Below are 27,551 nucleotides of genomic sequence, written 5' to 3' on the forward strand. Positions count from 1 at the left end.
CCAGCAGAGGAGATATATATTTTTCCTAGCTCTACTATATTTCCCATAATGCACCATAGCTACAAGACTCCTATGATGTACCACAGTAGCTCAGAAAAAGAGGATTCAGTGTGCATCATAGGGGATGTAGTCAAGACAGGAAGCCTGGCCTATACAGGAGAACAAGGGTATGAGGGATTCAAACTGCAACTCCCATGAGACACTGTAGCAGCATTTCCAAATTGAAAAATTTAGATTTTGATTCAAGCATTTTGGGTTTTCCCTGAATATTTTTGGTTTTCAACTTTTTGCTGAAAAATCAATATTTTCCATGAACATTTTGGTGAAAATGAATTTCCTTTCATTTTCGTCTATGTTTTCCACAAAAGAATTTTTTTTCAATTTGTTCTAGTCACAACATCTGGTAAAAGGAGGACATCAGATAAATATATAGGGCAGTGGTGGGCAACCTATGGCCAGCGGGCCACATGTAGCCCATAAAGCTAATCCCCTGGCAGACTGCAAGTCAGTTTGTTTACATTGACTGTCCACTGGGATGGCTGCCCACAGCTCCCAGTGGCCACAGTTCACCGTTCCTGGCCACTAGAAGCTGTGGGAAGCAGCTACCTACCACTGATATAGGCCTTGATTCTCACGTATATCAGATTTACACTGAAGACTTCAATGTATCTATTCACCACTATAGGTCACATAAGAATTAGGTCCACAGATCAGAAAAGAACCTCAAATTCCCACTGCATCCTGAACAATATTCAGTTTGGATCAATTTCTGCAAACACTCAGTGAAGTACTATTTATGGCCCCAACCCAGCAAATTATACTAAGTGGTGGATTCTTGCACCTGTGTGGAGCTTTAGTAGCAATTTGCAAACTCTGGGACGATAATAAATAGCCCCATTGAACTCCATAGGATTTCTCACAAGTCCAGTCCTTACAACATTTACAACCAAGCACTCACACTTCCATTTGAACTCAATGGGAGGTACAGAGGCTCAGCACTTTTGAAAATCAAGCCATCAGGCATGTTTGCAAATATAGTCAGATTTCCCACTTTAGTCAAAGTTACTCACTTGCCTAAGTGCTCAAAAGTAGCCTGCCAAACACTATTTTGCTGTTGTGTTGTTGTTCTTAAAATGTTTTTTAAAAATCAAGATTTTATTTATCTTCAAAGAAGTCTAAAAACAGGAAAACTTTCTTCTATTTTTTAAAAAATTTCTTCTATTTTTTAAAAAAATAGAAGAAATGAAAAACTCTAAAAATTATAGCCAATATTAAAAAAAATAATAAGTTTTTGGACTAAGAACCTGCATGACATATTTTAGATGTGTGCTTTTTTTCTGCCAAGTTCTAAACCTTATAAAACAGGTACCTGCTGCTAAAGCATTAATTATGGCATCACAATTATATAAATGCTATGTTATAATAACAGACTCTAACTAGTTCCCAAGGAGCTGTCATGTATCACTTTGAAACTTAAAAGTGAACTGCAATTATGGTAATGTTTCATTATGGAGCTGTTGCTGCAGGGCAAAAGGACCAGGTCCTTGTTAGGGGCAACACTGTGAGGAGTCCTAACTAGCCATGCAGAGAAGTATGGATTCTTCCCCACTCTTGTGGCTGTTTTAGGATTACCAAGATCTTAGTTACAGGTGCTGGAAGCAGCAGGACTATGCATTCAATACTCCCCCAGGGCTCAAGTGGATAGGTAGTTGATAGGGAAGGCATGGCAGTTGATACTATCATGGCTCCATATGGTCTGTGTAGGCAGGTGAAGTATATTATAACCTAAAAATGGGTTTTGCAGATTACTACCCACAGTGCAACTGGGGAGCCCCAAGACAAATTGTTCCTCTGACAGGTGTCTCTGAGGCATAGCACCTTCCAGGGCTTCTCCTGGGGCAGCATACCTATGCACTATCCCTTACTCGGGGCGATGCCCAAAGGCACAATGTAGCCCTATGTAACATGGACCATTTAGTCTAACTTTTTTCCATTTTATTTTCTTTATCTTGGTGTATTATTTTGTTATCAAGCTGAAGATGCTCTGACAGGGATAATCAGCAATAAAATGTCATTCTTATACTTTTCCTTTTGGAACTGTTCCTCTGCTTCCTAGAATTTTGCAAATATGTCAAAGGACTTGGGCAAAAATTATTGACAGATGACTTTAAAATTCAAAACAAAAACATTTTTCTCTCTATTTACCAATCTCTGAAGGACATTTTAAATTTCCTCATTTAAATTCATATTCTGAGTCATTTACATTGCATCACGCAGATCCTGCTTCAGCTCTCTGAATTCAAACTCCTCATTTTTCTGCTATTTCTACAATTCTCTGCCGGCTAGAAACTCTGCTAACTACTGACTCTTCTTATAGCATAAACCAACAACACTCCTCAGCATAATGGAAGACTCAATATCAATAAAGAACATTAAGTATCAATAAAGTTTTTCTTTTACATTGATACTGAAGTTTTATGCTGTTATTGGACAGCTCTGAAGGCCTTGCTGGAATTTTGTGGATAGTAGGTACTTCAGCAGCCAAGAAGCAGTCGCTAGAAATGGCATCCTGAATGACAGCCATGTAAATCGGATGATAACATCCTCTCACGCTGGGTGGAATACGATCACAGCACCCTGAACTACCCTACTGGTGCTGCTTGGCCAGAGCCGGATGATTTTGCAGCCACTGCGATTTCAGATTCAGACACTTCTACTGATGCACCAGTGTTGGATGAAGTAAAGCGTGCCATTTGCAAACTGAAAAATGGCGTGCAGCCGCTGCTGATAGCATCCCTTCAGAGCGGCTAAAATGTGCTTTTGATCCTCTAGCAGAAACACTTCTGGTCATCTTTCACCTAGTGTGGAGAACTGGAACCTTGCCAACAGCCAGGAAGGACGGTATTGTGATCTCACTTTATAAGGGCTGACTAAATTCTCTCTGAAATGTCCCTGTTTGCTGCTCCTGTTCACCTATATAGGAGTTCCCCTAGCAACTGATTTTTAAATTAAGCCTCACTGCTCACCACCACCACTTCACTATCAGAAGGGATCACGCACTCTGAGACTTCAGACACTGGGGCTGACCACAGACTCAACAGCCCCAACCACTTACTCCTCACTGAGACACAAGCAGTCTTGTCTCACCTGACCTGGCCTACAAAACTGTCATGGAAAACAAACACCACACAACTCACAAAGTGCCTTCTGAGACACAGAGATTAAACTCAAAAGAGTCCATTGATTTTGAGTTCCAGTCTAAGACATCTAATGACTGACTTTTCAGAGTGCTTAGCATTATATAGCATTTTACATGTTCAAAGTACAGCTCCCATTGACTGTAGATGTGAGTGCTCAGTACTTCTGCAAATCAGATCCCACTGTCTCAAGTCAGGAACCCAGCAAATGATGAACAACAACTAGTGATTACTTGTGAAAATGTGGTTTAAGTTACTTGCCCAGGAACTCTGTGGCAGAGGGAGGATATAGGCCAATTCTCCACTGCAGCATTTAACTGCCTTAACCACGAGACCATCCTTTCTCTTCCTTCAATCCCTGCCTCATTCACTACACACCTTCCAACTTCTGTAACAAATGGAGCAGGGGTACTTCAGACAACAGTCTCCTTCACTACACAACCCTGATTCACCCCCAGAGCACTGTCCATTCTTTGCACCAAATGAGGCAGGAGCCCTAAGGGAAAACAATATATGATCATATAATTAAAGGTTTCTCTTCTCTGTGATCCTTCTTGCCCCTTGGGCAAAGGAAGACAGAAGGCAGAAGATTCTGGAAGAGAATCACTGGCTAGATAAGAGGTATAAGGTAGAGGGCTATGGTTTGTGGAACACTGGTCCACCTTCTATGGGGAAAAAGGGGCTGAATTTTGGATGGCCTCAACCTTAGTAAAAGGGGGACCAATCTCCTCTGGGACAGGCTGGCTAGAGTAGCCAGGAGGGGATTCAACTGATAGTAAAAGGGGAGGGTAAAAAGGGGCAAGATATGAGCACTCAGCATAAAATTGAAATGTTGAGAACAAAATTAAACAAGGAACCAAAGGACACAAAGAGAAGAAATTATTTAATTGCCTGTATACCAATGCGAGGAGCCTGGGCAATAAACAAGAGAAATTGAAAATGTTAATCTAGTTGGTATTATTGAAACCTGGTGGGATGATTGACACAATTGGAATGTTAAAATCAATGGCGATAACCTATTTAGGAAGGATTGAGAGAGGAAAAGGGGAGGGGGAATGCCATACTATGTCAAAAATGGCATTACCTGTTTCTGAGTCGCTGATAACTCAGAAGAAAGTAATCTTGAATGCTTATGGGTCAATGTCTTAAGAGATAAAGCACTAGATGGGGTGTTTTTTGGTGACTGCTACAGACTACTAGATCACCCTAAGGAACAGGATGACCACCTCCTTACTCACCTATTATAATGTGTAGGGAAAAAAGCTGTACAATCATGGGGGACTTCAATTTGAATACAAATGATCATGACTTGATCGTGTTTATAATATGCAAGCAGAATAAAGTCCAAACCAGTAATATATAAATTTAATGCTTTAATAGGGCCAATGTCACACAGCTGAAAAGAATTTTAAGCCAAATCAGCTGAGAGGAAGAATTTCATCATAAAAATGTGAGTGATAGTTGGTAATAGTCTAAAAACATCCTACTAGATTGCCAAAAAGCCACAAGCGAAGAGGAATGCTACGCTGGTTAAAAAAAATTGGCCTGGATTAGTGGGGAAGCAGAGGCAGCTGAATAAAATTTAAAATGTAGTATATGACAAATTGAAGAAAGGGTAAATTGATAGTAATGAATATAAATCAGAAGATAGGAATTTTCAAAAATTGATAAGGGAAGGGACAGAAGGATAAATCTATGGCCAGCAATGTTACAGACAATAAGAATGAGATTTTAAAAAATATATATTAGGAACAGAAAGAAAGAATCCTGACAACAGTATCGGTCCATTACTAGATGTATATGATAGACTAATAATGAAGAAAAGGCAGGCATTTTCAACAAATATTTCTGTTCTGCATTGGGAAAAAATGGATGATATAGTCTCATCATATGGTAATAACACTCTTTCTATTCCACGAGTATCTCTGGAGAATGTTAAACAGCAGCTACTAAAATTAGACATGTTTAAATCAGCAGGTCCAGATAACTTGCAATAAAGAGATTTAAAAGAGCTGGCTGAGGATCTTGCAGGACATTAATGTTGATTTTCAATAAGTCTTGGAGAACAGGAGAATTTTCAGAAGCCTAAAAGAAAGCTAATGTTGTGCCAATTTTTGAAAAGGGTAAACAGGAATATGGTGTCCTCGCCCTTTAAATGTTAGATTGCTTTGTACTCCTCACTCCTCAGTGAAAAGACTCACTTTGGTTCTGCTTTCAGTTTTGCTGCTAGAACAATAAATTCACAGACAGTTATGTTTAAATCAGCCCCCTCTGTGTCTATCTCCTTTTCTGCTTGGTCCAAATATAACAAGGATAACCCTGGTAATTATAGGCCTGTCAGCCTGACAATGATCCCAGACAAGATAACAGAGCAGCTGATATGGGACACAATTAATAAAGAACTAAAGGAGGGTAATATAATTAATGCAAATCAACATGGGTTAATGGAAAATAGATCCTGTCAGACTTGATATCTTTTGTTGATGAGATTACAAGTTTGGCTGATAAAAGTAACAGTGTTGACATAATGTACTTAGATTTCTGTAAGGCACTTGAGTTGGTACCACACAGCATTTTGATTAAAAAACTAGAATGATATAAAATTAACATGGCACACATTGAATGGATTAAAAACTGGCTAACAGAGGCATCTCCAATTATAGCTGTAAATGGGGAATCATCATTGAGCAGGTCTGTTTCCAGTGGGATTTCACATAAATCAGTTCTTGGCCTTACACTATTTAACATTTTTATCAATTACTGGGAATAAAACATGAAAACATCACTGATAAAATTTGCAGATGACACAAAAATTGGGGCAGTGGTAAACAATGAAGAGGATAGGTCATTGATTCAAAGAGAATTGGATCTCTCGGTAAACTGGATACAAACAAACAATATGCATTTTAATACAGCTAAATGTAAATGTATACATCTGCAAACAAAGAATGTAGGCCATACTTGTGGGATGGGGAACTCTTTCCTAGGAAGGAGTGACTCTGAAAAAAATTTGGGGGTCATGGTGAATAATCAGCCAAACATGAGCTCCTCATCTGAAGCTGTGGCCAAAGAGCTAATGCAATCCTGGGAGACATAAACAGGGGAATCTTCAATAGGATTTGGGAGGGTATTTTACATCTGTATTTTATCTCTGGTGCGTTAGTCCTGGGGGAATTCTGCACCACTGCGTAATGCAGAATTTTGCAGAAATTTATGTTGTACACACAGAATTTTCTTTCCCTCCCCAACAGAAATGGGATGCAGTGCTCCTGGCCAACACTAGGGGCCACTGGACCCAGCAGAGCCCAGGTCACACATAGAAGATGCTGTTGGGTGGGAGGGGGAGGGAGCTAGAGGTTTCCTGGCAGCTGCAGTTCTCAGCACACCCTCAGGGAAGGAGACAGCAGCGTGCAGGAAACTCCACATAAGCCTGGGACCAAGCATCAGGCTGTTTCACCCTCTGGGTCCCTGGACTCTGAGGTGTAAGAGGGTGGGTATCTGGGCAAGGGTGGGCCATGTCTGGACTCTGCAGGGTGGAGGGGGTATGGTTGTTTGGACAAGGAGGGGCCTGTGGCTGGGCTCTGGGGGGGGGAGGGTTGTGGGTATCTGGGGAAGGGGGGCTCCACGGATGGGCTCTGGGAGGAGGAGGTGTGGGTATCTGAGCAGGGGGAGCTCCATGGATGGGCTCTGGGGGATATGGGGTTCAAGTGTATTGGCTGGGGTGGGGCCAGCTGGACTCTAGGGGAGAAAGGGGGCAGAGAAACAGGAACTCGTTGTCATAGGGGTTTCTTTAACTCTCTACTCCTGGGGGAATCTTTTTGTGTATCTGTATTGTTACAGACATACTTGCTGATAGGTATTTTGAAATAAATTACTAAAATAAATGAAACTGACATGATTATGTAGTCAAGTATCAGAGGGGTAGCTGTGTTAGTCTGGATCTGTAAAAGCGGCAAAGAGTCCTTTGGCACCTTATAGATTAACAGACGTATTGGAGCATAAGCTTTCGTGGGTGAATACCCACTTCATCGGATGCAAGTAGTGGAAATTTCCAGAGGCAGGTATAAATATGCAAGTAAAAATCAGGCTAGGGATAACAAGGTTAGTTCAATCAGGGAGGATGAGGCCCTCTTCTAGCAGTTGAGGTGTGAACACCAAGATCAGCCACACCACCACCTGCACGTCCACCAATGTAATCAACGCCATCATGTGCCAGCAATGCCCCTCTGCTGTGTACATCGGCCAAACTGGACAGTCCCTACATAAAAGGATAAATGGACACAAATCAGATATTAGGAATGGCAATATACAAAAACCTGTAGGAGAACATTTCAATCTCCCTGGACACACAATAGCAGATTTAAAGGTAGCCATCCTGCAGCAAAAAAACTTCAGGACCAGACTTCAAAGAGAAACTGCTGAGCTTCAGTTCATTTGCAAATTTGACACCATCAGCTCAGGATTAAACAAAGACTCTGAATGGCTAGCCAACTACAAAAGCAGTTTCTCCTCCCTTAGTGTTCATATCTCAACTGCTAGAAGAGGCCTCATCCTCCCTGATTGAACTAACCTCATTATCCCTAGCTTGATTCTTGCTTGCATATTTATACCTGCCTCTGGAAATGTCATAGAGTCATAGAATATCAGGGTTGGAAGGGACCTCAGGAGGTCATCTAGTCCAACCCCCTGCTCAAAGCAGGACCAATCCCCAATTTTTGCCCCAGATCCCTAAATGGCCCCCTCAAGGATTGAACTTGCAACACTGCATTTAGCAGGCCAATGCTCAAACCACTGAGCTATCCCTCCCTCCCCGCCCCCACTACATGCATCTGACGAAGTGGGCATTCACCCAGGAAAGCTTATGCTCCAATACGTCTGTTAGTCTATAAGGTGCCACAGGACTCTTTGCCATGGTTTATGTAATGTTATTTTGACCAAAAGAATTGCAGAATTTTAAAATATGGTGTGCAAAATTTTAATTTTTTTGGCACAGAATTCCCCCAGGAGTAATGCATGCACTACTGGAATACTGTGTCCAGCTCTGGTATGCACAATTCAAGAAGGCTGTTGATAAATTGGAGAGGGTTCAGAGAAGAGTCATGAGTATCAATAAAGGATTTCAAAATATGCCTTATAGTGATAAAATCAAAGAGCTCTGTCTATTTATCTTAACAAAACTAAAGTCAAGGAGTGACTTGATTAAAGTCTATGTGGGAAACAAATATTTAATAATGGGCTCTTCAATCTAGCACAGAAAGGTAGAACATGATCCAATGGCTGGAAGTTGAAGCTAGACAAATTCAGACCAGAAATAATGTGTAAATGTTTAACAGTGAGAATAATTAAGCACTGGAACAATTTACCAGAGATCTGCTCTAGGAATTATTTTGGCCTGTTTAATGCAGGAGGACAGACTATATGATCATAAAGGTCCCTTTTGGTGTTGGAATCTATGAAACTGTATTGTAATGCATCTGAACAAGGGGTGCAAATTAATGTTGCACTCTGGTATTTCCTAATTTTTGAGTGCTTGACAACCTGTACTTATAATACAGCTTTATAACTTCCTAAGTTTTTAAAAAAGCAAACTAAAAAAAATAACAGAAATTCCATCATGTGACATCATCTTGACACCCATAGGGGTCATCAATAGGACTGGAACCTTTACAGCCAATTCATAGATCTCAGTCACTGGATCTAATGGAGTACTACTGATAGCAGTAGTAGGTTGTCAACCATTTATGTGCACTAGTGATAGAGAGGGATGAAACATTGCCATTGGGTTTCACAGATATTTGCTGACAGCAGAGGAATGGTGACACTCAGGAATTTTCACTTCCTTTCCAGGCTCTGGATGGGAGCGTACTCTTGTAGTGATAACCCTTTTCCTGTCCCCATTCTCCCTCTTCTTCACTCCTGGCTCCTCATCACTGTCTCATTCTCCTTGCTTATGCAGTCCCAGTCTCCATGCCTCAGGCGTCTCACCCTAACCCCGTTCTTTTTCCCAGCCAGTCCTAGTTTCCTTCTTTGGGCTTAGTGACTAACTCCCATTCTTTCCCACCCCCACTTCCATCCATCAAACCCTTTTCAGGTTCACTGTCTTATTTATCTGCAGGATTGATGACATGTACCTCTATGGCTCACATTGCCATAATATCACCCATTTCTGCTTCTGCTGTACCTTGTTGGAGTGTAAAGAAATACCACAACTCCTAGCAAGGGTTTTTTCTCTCTATCAATTTGAGACTATGTTTAAGATACTAAATTAGATTTAAATTCAAGCATGCCCATTTTATAAATGAAGCATATTCCCAAGTCTACTTGATCTATTAATGAATTAATATTAACAACCTGTGATGAGGTATACAAACTTTGCACTGGAAAAGAAGAGGTTAACAGCAGCCCTGGGCCCAGGTGACCACACCCTGCCTCACCTGCAAAGCCTGCACAAGCTGGAGGAGGAGCTTAAAAAGAGAAGCAGAACGGCTCAGAAGTAGGTAGATAGAGGCAGGGAGTAGATCTATGCTCTTGGAAAGGAGCACTCCAGGAGCTCTTGCTGCCTGAGGCTTGGAGATACTGACTTGACCAAGGCTGAACAGCAGGGTCTGGTTACTTTTGAAGCCCAGGAACTTTAATTTTGTGTTCAGTTCTGTATTCTTTCCTGTGGAAAGAGTGTACACTGGTAGGAAGTGATCCAGTGAGCAACTATATAGCACCCTAAAGTGCAGGTCTTATCTGCCTATGATTGGACCCTGGATCAGAGCCTGGTGGAGAGGGTAGGGTCTGGGCTTCCCTACCAATCCCTAAGGAGGGGATAATGACAGAAATCTATCCTGCTGCAATGAAGGTAAGTGGGGAAGATCCTGAAGATGCAAGGGTTCAGAGCCTAAGACCTGCCCAAGAGGGGAAATCTCTGAAACTCCTTGCTGACTTATGAAGATTTCCATGTCATTGAACTCCTTATGTGTACCCCAAAAGGAGTGGCCTTGAACATGTGACCCATCCAGAGGGCTGAGTCTCTAAAAGGATAGATATATAGTGAGAAAGGGGAATGCCCAGGAGGAAGACAACCTGCCACACCCTGTCTGGACCCCTCAGTGACACTGCTGGTGAATGTTCCCCTTTATACAGTCACAACAAAAACTATATTTGAAATACCCTATTAACTTGACAATGCACCTTTAACCAATGTTTTATTTCAGAGGACTTCCAAATAAACAGCTTTTAATATAATCAACTTGTTCACATGCAGACTTCACATATAAAAAAACCAGCATTCTCAGATCAAATGTTTAAAGAGTTGAAATGATAAAATACTAATCATGTTCCTTGAGGTACATATAATGAACTCCTAAAATGCTCCTGTTGTTATACAGATTTCCACAAGATTCATTAATCACTTTGCATTATCACAGTGTCTTAAGAAGGCTGTTCCTCACTGCCATTCTTAATCATTCATTTAATCAACAGGTTGTCTATGAGACCAAAAAATTCAAAAGCATAGTCCAGACTATTACTATCTAAGACAACTTCTGTGCTGATAAGTACTGAAAATTTCAGGATAATTGCAATCACCTTTTCTGTAGAACACAAATGTTAGGTAAAATTATATATTTTATAGATATAAAAATCTGAAATAATATTTATCTACATCACATTATGTAATAATACTTAATATTTATACAATATTTTTGCCTTCAAAATCTTGTGGATGCAATTATGGCTTTAATTCATAGCTCATGTTGGGGATGGTTCAGATGCACACTGCCACAGGGTCTCTCAGGAGACACTGACAAAATTAATCACAATGTGCCCTGGTGATTCAGGAGAGCAGCTCCTGCTCCATCCTATTGCAGTGCACAGCTGCAGTTCTGCTCCATAATGGACCATCTCTGCTGGCTGGTGCAAAGAAAGAACCTGGCAATGGCCTTGCTGCCCCTCACACTCTTTAAAGAGGCTAGTGCCACTGGCTACCACTACTGCCAGGGATCATAAGAGGGAAAAGTCTCTGTGTGCCCTCTCCCCAGCTTTTGCACCTTTTTGCTGGCTTTAAGTATCACCCCAGTGAGGTAATTAATTATGTATTAGTCTTCAATTGCCTTTCTGCTGTGTTCCTTTTCCACCAGGGCCTCAAGAATGGCTGTAGGGTGGTACTGAGGCTCCAAAGTAGCTATGCTGCCTGTGCAGCACTAGTGTGGAGATACAGAGCTTGCTTCCCACAGATATCCTGGGATCAGGTTTGAAATAGGCTTTACACCCTTTTCCGTGCAGAGCAAACTGCCACTCCCCAGCAAGGTGACATGAGAGAGGATCTTGGTGAAGAGAATCTTAGGGAGATTTCCTTTGACAGCAGCTTCCTGAGGTTTCAGCACAGGAGGAGATTATTTGTGTCAGTTTATTTTATGGTGCACTTACATTTTCACTTTTTGTAGTGATTTTATATTGAAAATGCATAGCTGTAGTATGGATGGTGTCAGAGAGAGGCTGGAAGTTTTGGCAGGTGGGTAGGCAACAGTTAGGACTTTTTGCTGTTGAGTTTGTGGGATAAGTCCTGTAGCTGAATGCTAAAACGCTAAATAATTTAACAACATTGACTGTTAACAATATTTGGGCTGTGTCTACATTGGTGCACATACTTGGTTAGGTGGTTGTGCATGTTCCCTATACCTGTGTCCAGTGCCAACTTAAGTTGTACTGGACACAGGTATAACACTGTGTATAGCTGCAGCTACACTGCTGCTATTGTTTCGCTACATTAGCGGTATCATTTCAGGTGTGGTGCCCCATGTAGAAGAGAGAGAGAGCCTGGAACAAGGAGCCTGGTGCAAGGCTGAGGCCTGAATCAAAGTCAGCAACAATTATGCTATGAGCAAACTCAGGCCCTGTTAAAAAGCAGATGCTTGCTTTCAATTTCACTGTCTGATACATTAACTTGGCACAGGTACTGCTAGCATTGCTAAAACACACCTGTCATAAATATAAAGGGAAGGGTAAACACCTTTAAAATCCCTCCTGGCCAGAGGAAACCCCCTTTCACCTGTAAAGGGTTAAGAACCTAGGATAACCTCGCTGGCACATGACCAATGAGGAGACAAGATACTTTCAAAAGCTGGGGGGAGGGAGAAACAAAGCCTCTCTCTCTCTGTGATGCTTTTGCCGGGGACAGAACAGGAATGGAGTCTTAGAACTTAGTAAGTAGTCTAGCTAGATATGCGTTAGATTCTGATTTCTTTAAATGGCTGATAAAATAAGCTGTGCTGACTGGAATGGATATTCCTGTTTTTGTGTCTTTTTGTAACTTAAGGTTTTGCCTAGAGGGGTTCTCTATGTTTTGAATCTAATTACCTGTAAGGTATTTACCATCCTGATTTTACAGAGGTGATTCTTTTTACTTTTACTTCTATTAAAATTCTTCTTTTAAGAAACTGAATGCTTTTTCCTTGTTCTTAAGATCCAAGGGTTTGGGTCTGTGGTCACCTATGCAAATTGGTGAGGATTTTTATCAAACCTTCCCCATGAAGGGGGGTGTAGGGTTTGGGAGGATTTTTGGGGGAAAGACTTTTCCAAACGGGCTCTTTCCAAATTATATCCCTGTTAGACATTTGGTGGTGGCAGCGGTAAGTCCAAGGGCAAAAGGTAAAACAGTTTGTACCTTGGGGAAGTTTTAACCTAAGCTGGTAAAAGTAAGCTTAGGAGGTTTTCATGCAGGTCCCCACATCTGTACCCTAGAGTTCAGAGTGGGGAAGGAACCTTGACAACACCAAATATGGAAACATATTCCAGCAGGCTAGCACAAGTACACCCCAACCTAGCATAAGCCTTCAACTACCTGAAGGGGGGTTCCAAAGAGGATGGGGCTAGGCTGTTCTCAGTGGTGGCAGATGACAGAACAAGAAGCAATGGTCTCAAGCTGCAATGGGGGAGGTCGAGGTTGGATATTAGGAAACACTATTTCACTAGGAGGGTTGTGAAGCACTGGAATGGATTACCTAGGGAGGTGCTGGAATCTCCATCCTTAAAGGTTTTTAAGGCCCGGCTTGACAAAGCCTTGGCTGGGATGAGTTAGTTGGTGTTCGTCCTGCTTTGAGCAGGGGATTGGACTAGGTGACCTCCTGAGGTCTCTTCCAACCCTAATATTCTATGATTCTATGATACTAAGATGGTTTGACAGACCCTGAACTTCAGAAAAGCAGATTTTTGACTCCCTCAGGGAACTGATGGGTGGGATCTCCTGGGAGGCTAATATGAGGGGGAAAGGAGTCCAGGAGAGCTAGCTGTATTTTAAAGACACCTTATTGAGGGCGCTAGAACAAACCATCCCAATGTGCAGAAGGAATAACAAATATGGCAGGCAACCAGCTTGGCTTAACAGTGAAATCCTTGCTGATCTTAAACACAAAAAAGAAGCTTACAAGAAGTAGAAGATTGGACAAATGACCAGGGAAGAGTATAAAAATATTGCTGGAGCATGTAGGGTTGTAATCAGGAAGGCCAAAACACAACTGGAGTTGAAGAAAGCAAGGGATGTGAAGGGTAACAAGAAGGGTTTCTACAAGTATATTAACAACAACAAGAAGGTCAGGGAAAGTGTGGGACCCTTACTGACTGGAGGAGGCAACCTAGTGACAGATGTGGGAAAAATTGAAGTTCTCAAGGCTTTTTTTTTTTTGCCTTTGTCTTCAGAGATAAGGTCGGCTCCCAGACTGCTGCACTAGGCAGCACAGTAAGGTGAGCAGGCCTCAGTAGTGAAAGAATATATTAAGGACTATTTAGAAAAGCTGGACATGCACAAGTCCATGGGGCTGGATGCAATGCATCCAAGGGTGCGGAGGGGCTGATGTGATTGCAGAGCGAATGGCCATTATCTTTTGTGACTGACTCAGACCAGTGGGGTACAGGAGTCTGGTAGAAGGCAAATATATTGGAAGAACAGTTTTCTGTTCCCTGAGTGACCAGAGCAGGGGCTGCCAGGAACCTGCCAGAACCAATGAAGACAGGCAAGCTAATCAAGACACCTGGAGCCAATTAAGAACTTTCTAGATTCAATTATGGCAGACACGCTAATCAGGACACCTGCTTTTAAAAGGACCTCCCATCAGTTAGTAGGGGGGCATGCCAGGAGCAGGAAGTGAGAAGGTCTGCTGCTGGAGGAGTGAAGAGTTCAAGCGTGATCAGGCTTCAGGAGGAAGATCCTGCAGTGAGATTAAAGAAGGTGCTGGGAGGGAGGCAATGGGGAAGTAGCCCAGGGAGTTGTAGCTGTCATGCAGCTGATATAGGAAACATTGTGGACAGCTGCTATCCACAGGGCCCTGGGCTGGAACCTGGTGTAGAGGGCGGGCCTGGGTTCCCCTCCATCCCCCCCAACTCCTGATTGGACACAGAAGGGGTTGAACCTGGTCTGTGAGAAACACCAGAAGGGAAGGTCTAAATTGGAAAGGGATCTGCCCTGTCCCCAACCCACTAGGTGGGACACAGACTGTGGGAATTGTTCTCCATTTTCCCCATGATGGCCAATGATGAGGTTAGCTGAGTGGACGGCAGGTTTGAGCCACTAGCAAGAGTGGCCAAACTGAGGGCTGCCGTGAATCTCTGAGGCAAGCAAATCCGCCAATAAGCGCAGGACCCACCGAGGCAGAGGAGGAACTTTGTCACACTTTGAAAACTCATGGTGATCAGGGGAGATCCCAGATAATTGGGAAAAGGCAAATATAGTGCCCACCTTTTAAAAGGGGGAAGAAGGAGAATCTGGGAAACTACAGACCAGTCAGCCTCACCTCAGTCCCTGGAAAAATCATGGAGCAGGTCCTCAAGGAATCCAGTTTGAAGCACTTGGAGGAGAGAAGGTGATCAGGAACAGTCAGCATGGATTCACCAAGGGCAAGTCATGCCTGACCAACCTGATTGCCTTCTATGATGAGATAACTGGCTCTGTGGATATGGAGAAAGTAGTGGACGTGATATACCTTGACTTTAGCAAAGCTTTTGATATGGTCTCCTACAGTATTCTTGCCAGCAAGTTAAAGAAGTATGGATTGGATGAATGGACTATAATGTGGATAGAAAGCTGGCTAGATCATCAGGCTCAGTGGGTAGTGATCAACAGCTTAATGTCTAGTTGGTCCTGGGGCCAGTTTTGTTCAACATCTTCATTAGTCATCTGGATAATGAGATGGATTGCACCCTCAGCAAGTTTGCGAATGACTGTAAGATGTGGGGAAGAGGTAGATACGCTGGAGGATAGGGATAGGATCCAGAGTAACTAGGGAAATTGGAGGATTGGGCCAAAAGAAATCTGAGGTCCAACAAGGACAAGTGCAGAGTCCTTCACTTAGGATGGAAGAATCCCATGCACTGCTACAGGCTGGAGACCGACTAGCTAAGCAGCAGTTCTGCAGAAAAGGACCTGGGGATTACAGGGGATAGCCATCTGTCTTGGATGGTTTAGACACAACAAATCCTGCATCTTGGCAGGGGGTTAGACTAGATTACCCTCGCGGTCCCTTCTAACCATTTGGTTCTATGATTGTATGCTAATGGTCACTCCTCTCCATATTGCTGAATAGAGTGATTTGGTCAGCTATGAAGGTGAACTGAGAAGACCAGGCATCTAGTCTTGGAGCAGGGTCTACGTTCACCCGTATTGATCGAAAGTATGCAGTGGAGAACTGTTCTGATGTGTTCGATGAAGCTTGCAACTGCTGGTAAAAATGGGGGATAGTGACCTTTATACATTGGGTAAAGTTCAGGCAGAAAAGTGGTCAGTGCATTGTGGGAAGGGGGGTGGGGGATTATCGAAGCCTGGTACACACCCCTTACACCCATCCACACTGCACACTGGCATGGATACAGAGCTATGTCACAGCCCAAGCCGAGTACTTACCCATATCCTTCAGGCATGCTAGCTTACCTGCATACTCACCTTCGGACATGTGCTTCTGTAGTTTAGATGTGGACAACGGGGGGGGGGGGGGGTGTTATGGTGGCCTTATGCATGGACATGTGTACAGTCACAGTGTAAACAAAGCCCTAAACTGTCATCCTCAAATTTCACTGTTAACACTTCATAGATCATTTTAGATCATAGATCATCTTTTAGAACTATTGTTTCAGGCTGTTTGCAGAGTCAGGCACTTGGTCTAGACACTCCATGAACAGTCCCATCGATTTCCATGGATTTACTCACGGAGTAATGTTCTATTCCAGGAGTGGCCAAACTTACTAACCCTCTGAGCTGCATACAGCAATCCAGATGTTCAAGAGCCAGGCATGACTGCTGGGGCTGAGAGCTTCAGTCCAGCTCCTGCTGAAGCCCCAAGATCCCCCTTCCCACTGGGCAGAAACCCCTACCCCACCACCTCACTGCAATACAAAGGTTCCAAGCTTCCTGCCCCTAAGTCTGGTAGGTAGAGAATGGGGTGGGGGGGGTTCCGCAAGCCATACTTTAACTGTAAAGGAGCAGCATATGTCTTACAAGCCAAGCAGTTTGGCCACCCCTATTCGATTCAGCGTGAGTAAGGGAAATGGAATACAGTCTGATTAAGCAGACACAGGGGATGATTCTCTTTCTACACTGTTGTAAATCAGAAGAAACACTACTAGAATCAATAAAGGTACACAGTATTAGAATAGAATCTGCCCCAGATAGTGCTAGTGCTCAGAAGTCTAAAGAGGTGGATTTTAAAGGAGTCTGAATTACAAGAGAGGAAGCTGAAAAAATGTCTGATACCTCATTATTAAAATAAATGCTGGGTAATGAGGACACTAAGAATTACAAATTTTAGGAAACTTCTTAAAAGTCTTCAGGCATAATTATTTTAATATATAGGCACTGGTGCTCCATATATAATATGAATAAATAAATCAGCAGCTTGAGAAGTTTAACAGAAATTATTCAATCCTCACTTTTAAAACTCCTTGTAAAGGTTTGAATGAAATGCAGGGTCTAATTAGCATACTGCAAAGTGTTTCTACAACAATTTTTGGTGTAAACTCATCATGTATGATGATTGAGTAGCAGAAAATTTAGTGACATGGAAAGTCGAGACAAGTATTGAAGACTAACTTTCATCAGCATTAACTGTGGACATACTGAAGATGCAAGGTGGTTGAGATAATAGCTTTTATTGGATCAACTTCTGTTGGTCAAAGAGGGAAGATTTTGAGCTGCATATAGAATCATAAAATATCTGGGTTGGAAGGGACAGCTAAATCATCCCAGCCAGGGCTTTGTCAAGCCTGACCTTAAAAACCTCTAAGGAAGAAGATTCCACCATCTCCCTAGGTAACCCATTCCAGTGCTTCACCACCCTCCTAGTGAAAAACTTTTTCCTAATATCCAACCTAAATGTGTGAAAAACAAGGGTGATGTTGTGATGGGAGTCTGCTGTCGACCACTAGACCAGGGGGATGAGGTGGACGAGGCTTTCTTCCGGCAACTAACGGAAGCTACTAGATCACAGGCCCTGGTTCTCATGGGAGATTTCAATCACCCTGATATCTGCTGGGAGAGCAATACAGCGATGCACAGACAATCCAGGAAGTTTTTAGAAAGTGTAGGGGACAATTCTCTAGTGCAAGTGCTGGAGGAACCAACAAGGGGCAGAGCTCCTCTTGACTTGCTGCTCACAAACCGGGAAGAATTAGTAGGGGAAGCAAAAGTGGATGGGAACCTGGGAGGCAGTGACCACGAGATGGTTGAGTTCAGGATCCTGACACAAGGAAGAAAGGAGAGCAGCAGAATACAGGCCCTGGACTTCAGAGAAGCAGACTTTGACTCCCTCAGGGAACTGATGGGCAGGATCCCCTGGGAGAATAACATGAGGGGGAAAGGAGTCCAGGAGAGCTGGCTGTATTTTAAAGAATCCTTATTGAGGTTACAGGGACAAACCATTCCGATGTGTAGAAAGAATAGTAAATATGGCAGGTGACCAGCTTGGCTTAACAGTGAAATCCTTGCTGATCTTAAACACAAAAAGAAGCTTCCATGAAGTAGAAGATTGGACAAATGACCAGGGATGAGTATAAAACTATTGCTCGGGCATGCAGGAGTGAAATCAGGAAGGCCAAATCACACCTGGAGTTGCAGCTAGCGAGGGATGTTAAGAGTAACAAGAAGGGTTTCTTCAGGTATGTTAGCAACAAGAAGAAAGTCAAGGAAAGCGTGGGCCCCTTACTGAATGAGGGAGGCAACCTCGTGACAGAGGATGTGGAAAAAGCTAATGCACTTAATGCTTGTTTTTTGCCTGTCTTCACGAACAAGGTCAGCTCCCAGACTACTGCACTGGGCAGCACAGCATGGGGAGGAGGTGACCAGCCCTCTATGGAGAAAGAAGTGGTTCGGGACTATTTAGAAAAGCTGGATGAGCACAAGTCCATGGGGCCGAACGCGCTGCATCCGAGGGTGCTAAAGGAGTTGGCGGATGTGATTGCAGAGCCATTGGCCATTATCTTTGAAAACTCATGGCAATCAGGGGAGGTCCCGGATGACAGGAAAAAGGCTAATGTAGTGCCCATCTTTAAAAAAGGGAAGGAGGAGGACCCTGGGAACTAAAGGCCAGTCAGCCTCACTTCAGTCCCTGGAAAAATCATGGTCCTCAAGCAGGTCCTCAAGGAATGAATTCTGAAGCACTTAGAGGAGAGGAAAGTGATCAGAAACAGTCAGCATGGATTCACCAAGGGCAAGTCATGCCTGACTAATCTAATTGCCTTCTATGATGAGATAACTGGCTCTGTGGCTGTGGGGAAAGCAGTGGACGTGGTGTTCCTTGACTTTAGCGAACCTTTTGACACGGTCTCCCACAGTATTCTTATCAGCAAGTTAAAGACGTATGGGCTGGATCAATGGTCTATAAGGTGGATAGAAAGCTGGCTAGATTGTCAGGGTCAACGGGTAGATATCAATGGCTCCATGTCTAGTTGGGAGCCCGTATCAAGTAGAGTGCCCCAAGGGTCGGTCCTGGGGCCGGTTTTGTTCAATATCTTCATAAATGATCTGGATGATGGTGTGGATTGCACCCTCAGCAAGTTTGCAGATGACAGTAAACTGGGAGGAGAGGTAGATACACTGGAGGGTAGGGATAGGATACAGAGGGACCTAGAAAAATTAGAGGATTGGGCCAAAAGAAATCTGATGAGGTTCAACAAGGACAAATGCAGAGTCCTGCACTTAGGATGGAAGAATCCCATGCACCGCTACAGACTAGGGACCAAATGGCTAGGCAGCAGTTCTGCAGAAAAGGACTTGGGGGTTACAGTGGACAAGAAGCTGGATATGAGTCAAGAGTGTGCCCTTGTTGCCAAGAAGGCTAATGGCATTTTTGGCTGTATACATAGGAATGTTGCCAGAAGATCGAGGGACGTGATCGTTCCCCTCTATTCAACGTTGGTGAGGCCTCATCTGGAGTACTGTGTCCAGTTTTGGGCCCCACACTACAAGAGGGATGTGGAAAAATTGGAGAGAGTCCAGCGGAGGGCAACAAAAATGATTAGGGGACTGGAACACATGACTTATGAGCAGTGGCTGAGGGAACTGGTATTCTTTAGTCTGCAGAAGAGAAGAATGAGGGGGGATTTGATAGCTGCTTTCAACTCCCCGAAAGGGGGTTCCAAAGAGGATGGATCTAGACTGTTCTCAGTGGTACCAGATGACAGAACAAGGAGTAATGGTCTCAAGTTGCAGTGCGGGAGGTTTAGGTTCGATATTAGGAAAAACTTTTTCACTAGGAGGGTGGTGAAGCACTGGAATGCATTACCTAGGGAGGTGGTGGAATCTCCTTCCTTAGAAGTTTTTAAGGTCAGGCTTGACAAAGCCCTGGCTGGGATGAGTTAGTTGTGGATTGGCCCTGCTTTGAGCAGGGGGTTGGACTAGATGACCTCCCGAGGTCCCTTCCAACCTTGATATTCTGTGATTTCTCTGATATGCTCTAGTTCAGAAAGGAATTATTTACAGGAAGTTCTGCGGCCTGCATTATACAGGAGGTCACACTAGATGGCCACAATCGTCTCTGACTCTCCCCCTTGAGCTACAGCAGCAGCCCCTCCCTGCAGCTCACAGCTGTTTGTTGTTGCCTCTCCCCACAGCTGCAGCTCCCAGCTTGGCGGCTACAGCAGCTTCTGTGCAGGGAGGGGGCTCGGCAGCACCATGTGACTGAGTGGTCCCAGCAAATTCTGGCAAAAATTGTGGGGAGGGCATGTGACCCCAAGTGCCTCCCCACACATCACCTCTGGCTTCTGGGGAAGGAGGTCTTGGGTTTCAGCCCTGTATGGCATGCCTGACCGGGCTTGGGCTTTCAACAAGAGCAAGTCTGAAGCCCTGAGCCCAGGCAGGTGCCTCCCACGGGGTTGAAGCCCAAAGACCTCTCTCCCCTCAGGGCTGAAGCCCCGAGCCTCAGCAGTCACACCCCAGCTCTAGAACTTCTAAAGATTGTCATATGCAGTTCGGAGGGTCAGTAAGTTTGGCCACCCGGCCATATGCAAAGAACAACCATATCTATTTCACCAGGATAATTATAGGAGTGTCAGCCTGATATCAGTCCCAGGCAAGATAATGGAGCAGCTTGATAGCCAACTTTGTTAGTAAAGAATTATTGAAGGGTGATATGATTAATGCCAATCAACATGGTTTTATGGAAAATAGACCCTGTCAAATTAACTTGATATTCTTCTAATCTCATAAAAATTTGGTTGATAATAACTGTTATGCTGTAATATACTTAGACTTCTGTAACGCATTTGACATGATATGCAACATTTTGATTAAAAACCTAGAATGATGCAAAATTATCATGGCCCACGTAAATGAATTAAAAACTGGATTAAAAGGGTGTCAAAATGTAATTGTAAATGGAGAATAATCAAGTAGGTGTGTTTATAGGGATCAGTTCTTTCCTTACACTAATTAACATTTTTTATTAATGACATGGAAGACAACATAAAATCATTGTTGATAAAGTTTGCAGATGACCCAAAAATTGGGGAAGTAGTAAATAATGAAGAGGACAGGTCACTGATACAGAACAATCTAGATTGCATGGTAAATTTTGCTCAGGCAAACACTATGCATCTTAATAAAGACAAATGTAAATGTGTACATGTAGGGAAAAAATATAGGCCATGACAATTACAAGATGGGGGACTCTATCCTGGGAAGCAATGACCCTGAAAAAGATTTGATGTCATGGTGGATAATCTGCTGAATAGGAGCCCCCAGTGTGACAATGCAAACAAGAGAGCTAATGCTAATAAACAGTGGAATCTCAAGAAGGAGTAGAAATGTTATTTTGCCTTTGTATTTGGTACTGTTGTGACCATTGCTAAAACAATGTGTCTAGCTCTGGTGCCACAATTCAAGGAGGATGTTAACTAATTAGTGATGAAACAAAAGAGCCACAAGAATGATTAAAGGATTAGAAAACATGCCATATAGTGAGAGATTCAAGAAGCCCTAATTTAGCTTAACAGAAAAAAGGGGTGACTTGATCAGTCTGCAAATACTACATGGGAAACAAATATTTGATAATGAGCACTTCAATCTAGCAGGCAAAGCTATAACAAGATCTAACGGTCTGAAGTTGAAGCTAGATAATTTCTGACTGGAAATAAGATGCAACTTTTTAACTGAGGGAACTCACTGTGGGAACAATTTACCAAGGGTTGTGGTGGCTTGTCCATCACTATGAATTTTTAAATCAAGATTGGATGTTTTTCTAAAAGATATGCTCTAGTTCAGAAAGGAATTATTTTCAGAAATATTATTATTAATCTGTGGCCTGCATTATACAGGAGGTCAGACTAGATGGCCACAATGGTCCCTTCTGGCCTTGGGATCTGTGAATCTCAGTCTATTTAATCTGAATTACTTTTAGTTTAAGAGAAATAGCAAAACAAGAACAAATAAATGTAGTCTCCATGAGAGAGTACTGAGTATGTCTCTTATGTAAAGTGCTGTCTTACAAAACAGCAACAGCCCACATAGACAGGCAAATTCTCTAGAAAATTTACAGCTGTTGTACCGAGGAATCAAAGTCATAATGGTTACATGGGGTATGTCTACGCTATAAGCTGAGGATGTGATTTCTAGCTTGCATAGACATACTTATGCTAGCTCTCATTGAGCTAATACACTAAAGATAGTAGTGTAGTAGGGCAGTGGTCTGAGTATATATCCGGGAGTTCAGGCGGGTTTGTACTTGGCATGGCTAGTCTGTAACCCTGCTTGCTGCTGCCTGGACTACCGCAGCTACACTATTTTTAGCATGCCAGCTTGATGAGAGCTAGCATAGGTATGTCTACACAAACTGGGAATCACTGTTAATACTGTAGATTTAATTACATATGCCTTCTCTTCTACTGTGGTTTGTTTCCCACCCTATTTTTGTCTGCATATAGCTTCCTGCTAATCTGTCTGATGCTGTGTTATAAGCAGCATAACTAATACTTTTTACTGAATTTCTTCTGTGAAAATTAATTAGAAACTAATTAAGAACAATTTCAACCATCTCTTAGGTAACTCTTATGCAGCAAACATATTAGGGATGGCTCAGTATATTTAGAAGCAGACATATTCATAATGTGTACTACTTTGGTATACTGTGTACTTCTGTAATACAAATGTGTACTACGACCAAATACTGTAGGTTTGCTTATTCTTTCCTGCAAAATCAAAGTATGGTCTTTGCCATAATGTTGCAAATGCTCGATGCCAAAGTTTGCCAAACACAAAACTCCAGCACAGGTATTTCTTAAATGACAATTTTGAATTAGATTTGACATACTTAGGACATACTTAACATAGAAATAGCAGAATAATTATACTGGCATAGCTATACCAGTATAACTCCTTTGTGTGGACACTCTGTTCAGGAAAAAAGGTGACTTCATGAGCAGAGTAATTACTCCAAAAATAAAGTCAAGAGGCAGTGGGACTAGTGACATACTTCATGGAGGTATGGTCAACCTGTTCACTCGTTAAGGTAATTCCTGCTGTTCCCTTCACTCAGAAGGGGATGGTGTCTGAGTTTGGAAGGAGAAGGCTTCCTGATTCGAAATGTTTTGGGATATTTTTCATGGCAGTTTATTGCAATCTTGCCAAATTTTTCCTAACACCCTTGTTTGTTTATCTATACTGATTACAAGAGAGGCAGTGATGTCTACTGGAAAGCACTTTCTGTATCAAATTACTGGAAGATGCCAATTTTTAAAAGGCTCCAGAGATGATCCTGGCAATTATAGGATGGTAAGCCTAACCTTAGTACCAGGCAAATTGGTTGAAATTATCATAAGAACAGAATTATCAGACACACAGATTAACCCAATATGTTGGGGAATAGTCAATATGGCTTTTGTAAAGGGAAATCATGCCACACCAATCCATTCAAATTCTTAGAGGGTGTCAACAAGCATGTGGACAAGGGTGATCCAGCATATTTGTGTACTTGGCCAATATACTTGGCCTTTCATAAAGTCTTTGAGAAGGTCCCACACTAAAGGCTGTTAAGCAAAGTAAGAAGTTGTGGGATAAGCGGGAAGATCTTCTCATGCATCATGGATAAAAGATAGAAAACAAAGGGTAAGAATAAATGGTCAGTATTCATAATGGAGAGAGGTGAATAGTGGGATCCTCCAAGGATCTATACTGGAACCTGTGCTTTTCAACATATTCATAAATCTGGAAAAAAGGGCAACAGTCAAGTGGCAAAGTTCACAGACGTTACTAAATTACTTAAGACAGTTAAGTCGAAAGTTGATTGCCAAGAGCTACAAAGTTAAACCAGGGTGAATGGTCAAGAAAATGGCAGATGAAATTCAATGTTGATAAATGCAAAGTAATGCACGCTGGAAAAAGTAATCCCAACTATACATACAAAATGAGGGGGTCTAAATTGCCACTCAAGAAAGATCTTGCAGTCATTGTGGATAGTTCTCTGAAAACATCTGCTCAATGTTCAACAGCAGTCCAAAAAGCTAAGAATGTTAGGGACCACTGGGAAAGAGAGATACTAAGACAGAAAATATCATAATGTCACTATATAACAAATAAATCAATGATATGCCCACATCTTGAGTACTTTGTGCAGTTCTACTCACCCCATCTCAAAAAAGAGACACTAAAATTGGACAAAGTACAAAAAAGGGCAACAAAAATTATAAGGGGTATGGAACCCCTTCCATATGAGGACAGATTAAAGACTGGGACTGTTCACCTTAGAAAAGAGAACTAAGGTGGGTAATGGTAGAGATCTATAAAATCATAAATGATGTGAACAAAGTGAATAGGAAAGTGTTATTTACTCCCACACATAGCAAAAGAACCAGGGGTCACCCAAAGAAATTAATAGGCAGCTGGTTTAAAACAAACAAAAAGAAGTACTTCATATAACGCACAGTCAACCTTTTGAACTTGTCTCCAGGGGATTCATAAAGTATTAGATAAGTTCATGGAAGATAGGTTCATCAATGGCTATTAGCCAAGATGATCTGGGATGTAAACACATGCTCTTGGTGTCACTAAAACTCTGACTGCCAGAAGCTGGGACTGGATGACCGGGGATGGATCACTTGATAATTGTCCTGTTTTCTTCATTCCCTTTGAAGCACCTGGCATTGGCCACTGTCAGAAGACAGGGTACTGAGCTAGATGGACCATTGGTCTGAACCAGTATGGCCATTCTTACGTTCATTTAGGACTAGGAGTCAGAAGTCCTGAGCTCCATTCCTATCACTATCACTCCCTTGCTGTGTGACTGTTGGCAATTCAGATAATCTCTCTGTGCCTCAGTTTTCCCATTAGTAAAGTGGGAATAAAAATAGTTACCTACTTCACAGGGGTTGTATGTGGCTTTATTAATATTTATAAAGCACCTTAAGATCCTTGGATGAGAACTACTATAGAAATGCAAAGTATTATAATAAGTACTACTGAAATTATGGTACTTAATGCTATTTGATACATAAAGACTTAGTGTCTCATTTATAGTTGTTAAACATGGTTATTGCTGCTAGCTTTGCAAAAGCTGTTCTTTTTAGTTAATGTACTGTATCACATTATGTGATTTCTTTGTCAATCATTCCTCTGAGGCAAATATATGTTTATGTTAATACTATAAGAGGATATTTAATGATTTCACTCAGCTAATTATGAGCTCCTCTTGATGCTATGAAGCAGTTATTATTATAGTTATAAAAAGTGCTATAAAAGCTAATTAAGGAATTGCCATTCCAGATGATATTGCAGTGGCCAATACCTGATGCTTCCTAAATATTAGTTTTCAGGGCTGTTCAAACTGTTCAGGATTTGATTTATGTATGGATCAGAAGCCAAACTATGCTGTTCATTTGTCAGGAGCTGTCAGAATTTTAAGGTCTCAGATTCTTAAGGCAGAAGCCTCTGGCCCAAAAGAACCTCTTTCAACCTAGACCCTAGGACTTTCCTCATTTTATTTCTGGTGTCTTTCAGAGATATTTGAACTACAAATACACTTTACAAGGTTCTAAATTATTTTCATTTATATGTCAGCTCTGGATGAAATACACTGAGAGGTAATGAGGCTGAGTAGACAGGCTGTCAACAGTGCTACACTCCACCAAGCCAGCTGCTTCTGCTACCTCTGAAGTATAGGAAAGCATTTGGGTCTCCTCTGAACATCTTTTTTTTGTTTGTTTGTTTGTTTATTGGGGAGGACTTTGAATCCCCCCCAGCCTATGAATCCCAGGAGGAAGGGGAATGGAAATTCCACAGAGGAGCTGTGCAATACATCCCTCTCTCAGGAGAATACAAACAAAGGCTAGTTCATGTTCCCTGAAGCAATATTAACAAAGGACATAGATATCAGAGCAGATATCCTCCACCTAAAGAGGGAGAAGTGATAGGAGAAATTCTTCCCCTGCTCCCCCAGCTCCCAAAACTCTGCAGAACCTCATCTTAGGCCCCCATATAGGAGCTTTCACAGGGAGCTGGGGGCTGATGCTTCAAATGAGGCCTCTCCACCTCTCATACGTCCCAAGTGAGAGTCACCTACAGAGCATCCAGTCTGCTCATGCAAGCAGAGTGGATAAACTGGATCAACTATAAAACCTGCAGTATGAGATCTGGCCACTGGTGTATTCATTCTAGTGTCCTGTCTCTGGAACTGGATAATGGCAGATGTTTCTGCAGATTAGAAAAACAAAACAAAAACACCTCCCTAAACACTTGGCTATGAACTTTTGTGGCAGGAAAAATTCTTTCCTTGACCCCTGCAGGTAATCATTTGATTGCCCTTATCTTAGCATTGCCTTACTGCAAATGAGATTGTTTCTTAATAAAATTAACTCACTCTTTAAAAATCCACCTACTGCAATCAATTTCATGACTTCCTGAGGCAGGGAATTCCACAGACTGACTGCACTGTGTAAGGTAATTTTATCTTTTTCTAAACTGACCATTCATTTTTGTCATTGAGTCACCCCTTGTCCTTGTATGATGGGACAGGATACATACAATATATTTTTGTGCTGTTTACTCCTAATGCACTCAAACAATCTCCCTACCTTTCTCAGCTAATCCTGTTTATTACTGCTCATTTTTATTCAGTTATAGTAGCACCTATAGGCCCCAATTGGGTTGGGACCCCTTTGTGCAAAATGCAGTCCAAACACAGAAAAAAGATAATCCCAATGTTACGAGTCTCCTTGCTCCTGGGTAAGAGTTCCTCTTCATAAAGCAGTTGTGCTTGAGACAAAAATTAGTTACTCAAGTATCCAGAAAGGAATTTTAAAAATATACTATTTTTGTGAAATTTGCACAGATCTTTCTCATCTCTCTTTGCATGGAAAACTTTCTGCAAATCTCTCTCTTCACTTGGCCCAATTCATCATTGCATTCTAATCCCAAGGTCTTAAAATGAACATGAGCAGCAACATGAGTTTCCCTGGTTTTCCTTCTGCTAGTACCATCTCTGCTGTCTATTCCTTTTTTTCTCAGGGGAATACACAGCAAAAAGTAGCGCAGAATGTACTTGTGCAAACAACACTTGATTGCTCAAATGTCTGCAAAAAGTAAATATGAAAAGTGTGTGAGCAGGACCAAGCAAATATATATATTACATTTAAAGAAACACTTCTTGGAAACTTTTTGTAGTATTTTCCCAGCCCTAATACTTATCTTCTGAAAAGCGATAGAATAAAGCTTAATTCATAGTTTCATAGAGTGTAAGACCAGAAGGGGCCATTAGATCATCTAGTCTGGCCTCCTGTATATCACATCCATTACATTTCACCCCATTACCCCACATTGTACCACCACAGAGCACTGGTCTACCCTATCCAGTGTCCTGCCTCCAGCAATGGCCTCTCCTGGATACTTCAGAGGAAGGTGAA

This window comes from Natator depressus, chromosome 2 (assembly GCF_965152275.1).
Source record: "Natator depressus isolate rNatDep1 chromosome 2, rNatDep2.hap1, whole genome shotgun sequence".
NCBI lineage: Eukaryota > Metazoa > Chordata > Testudines > Cheloniidae > Natator > Natator depressus.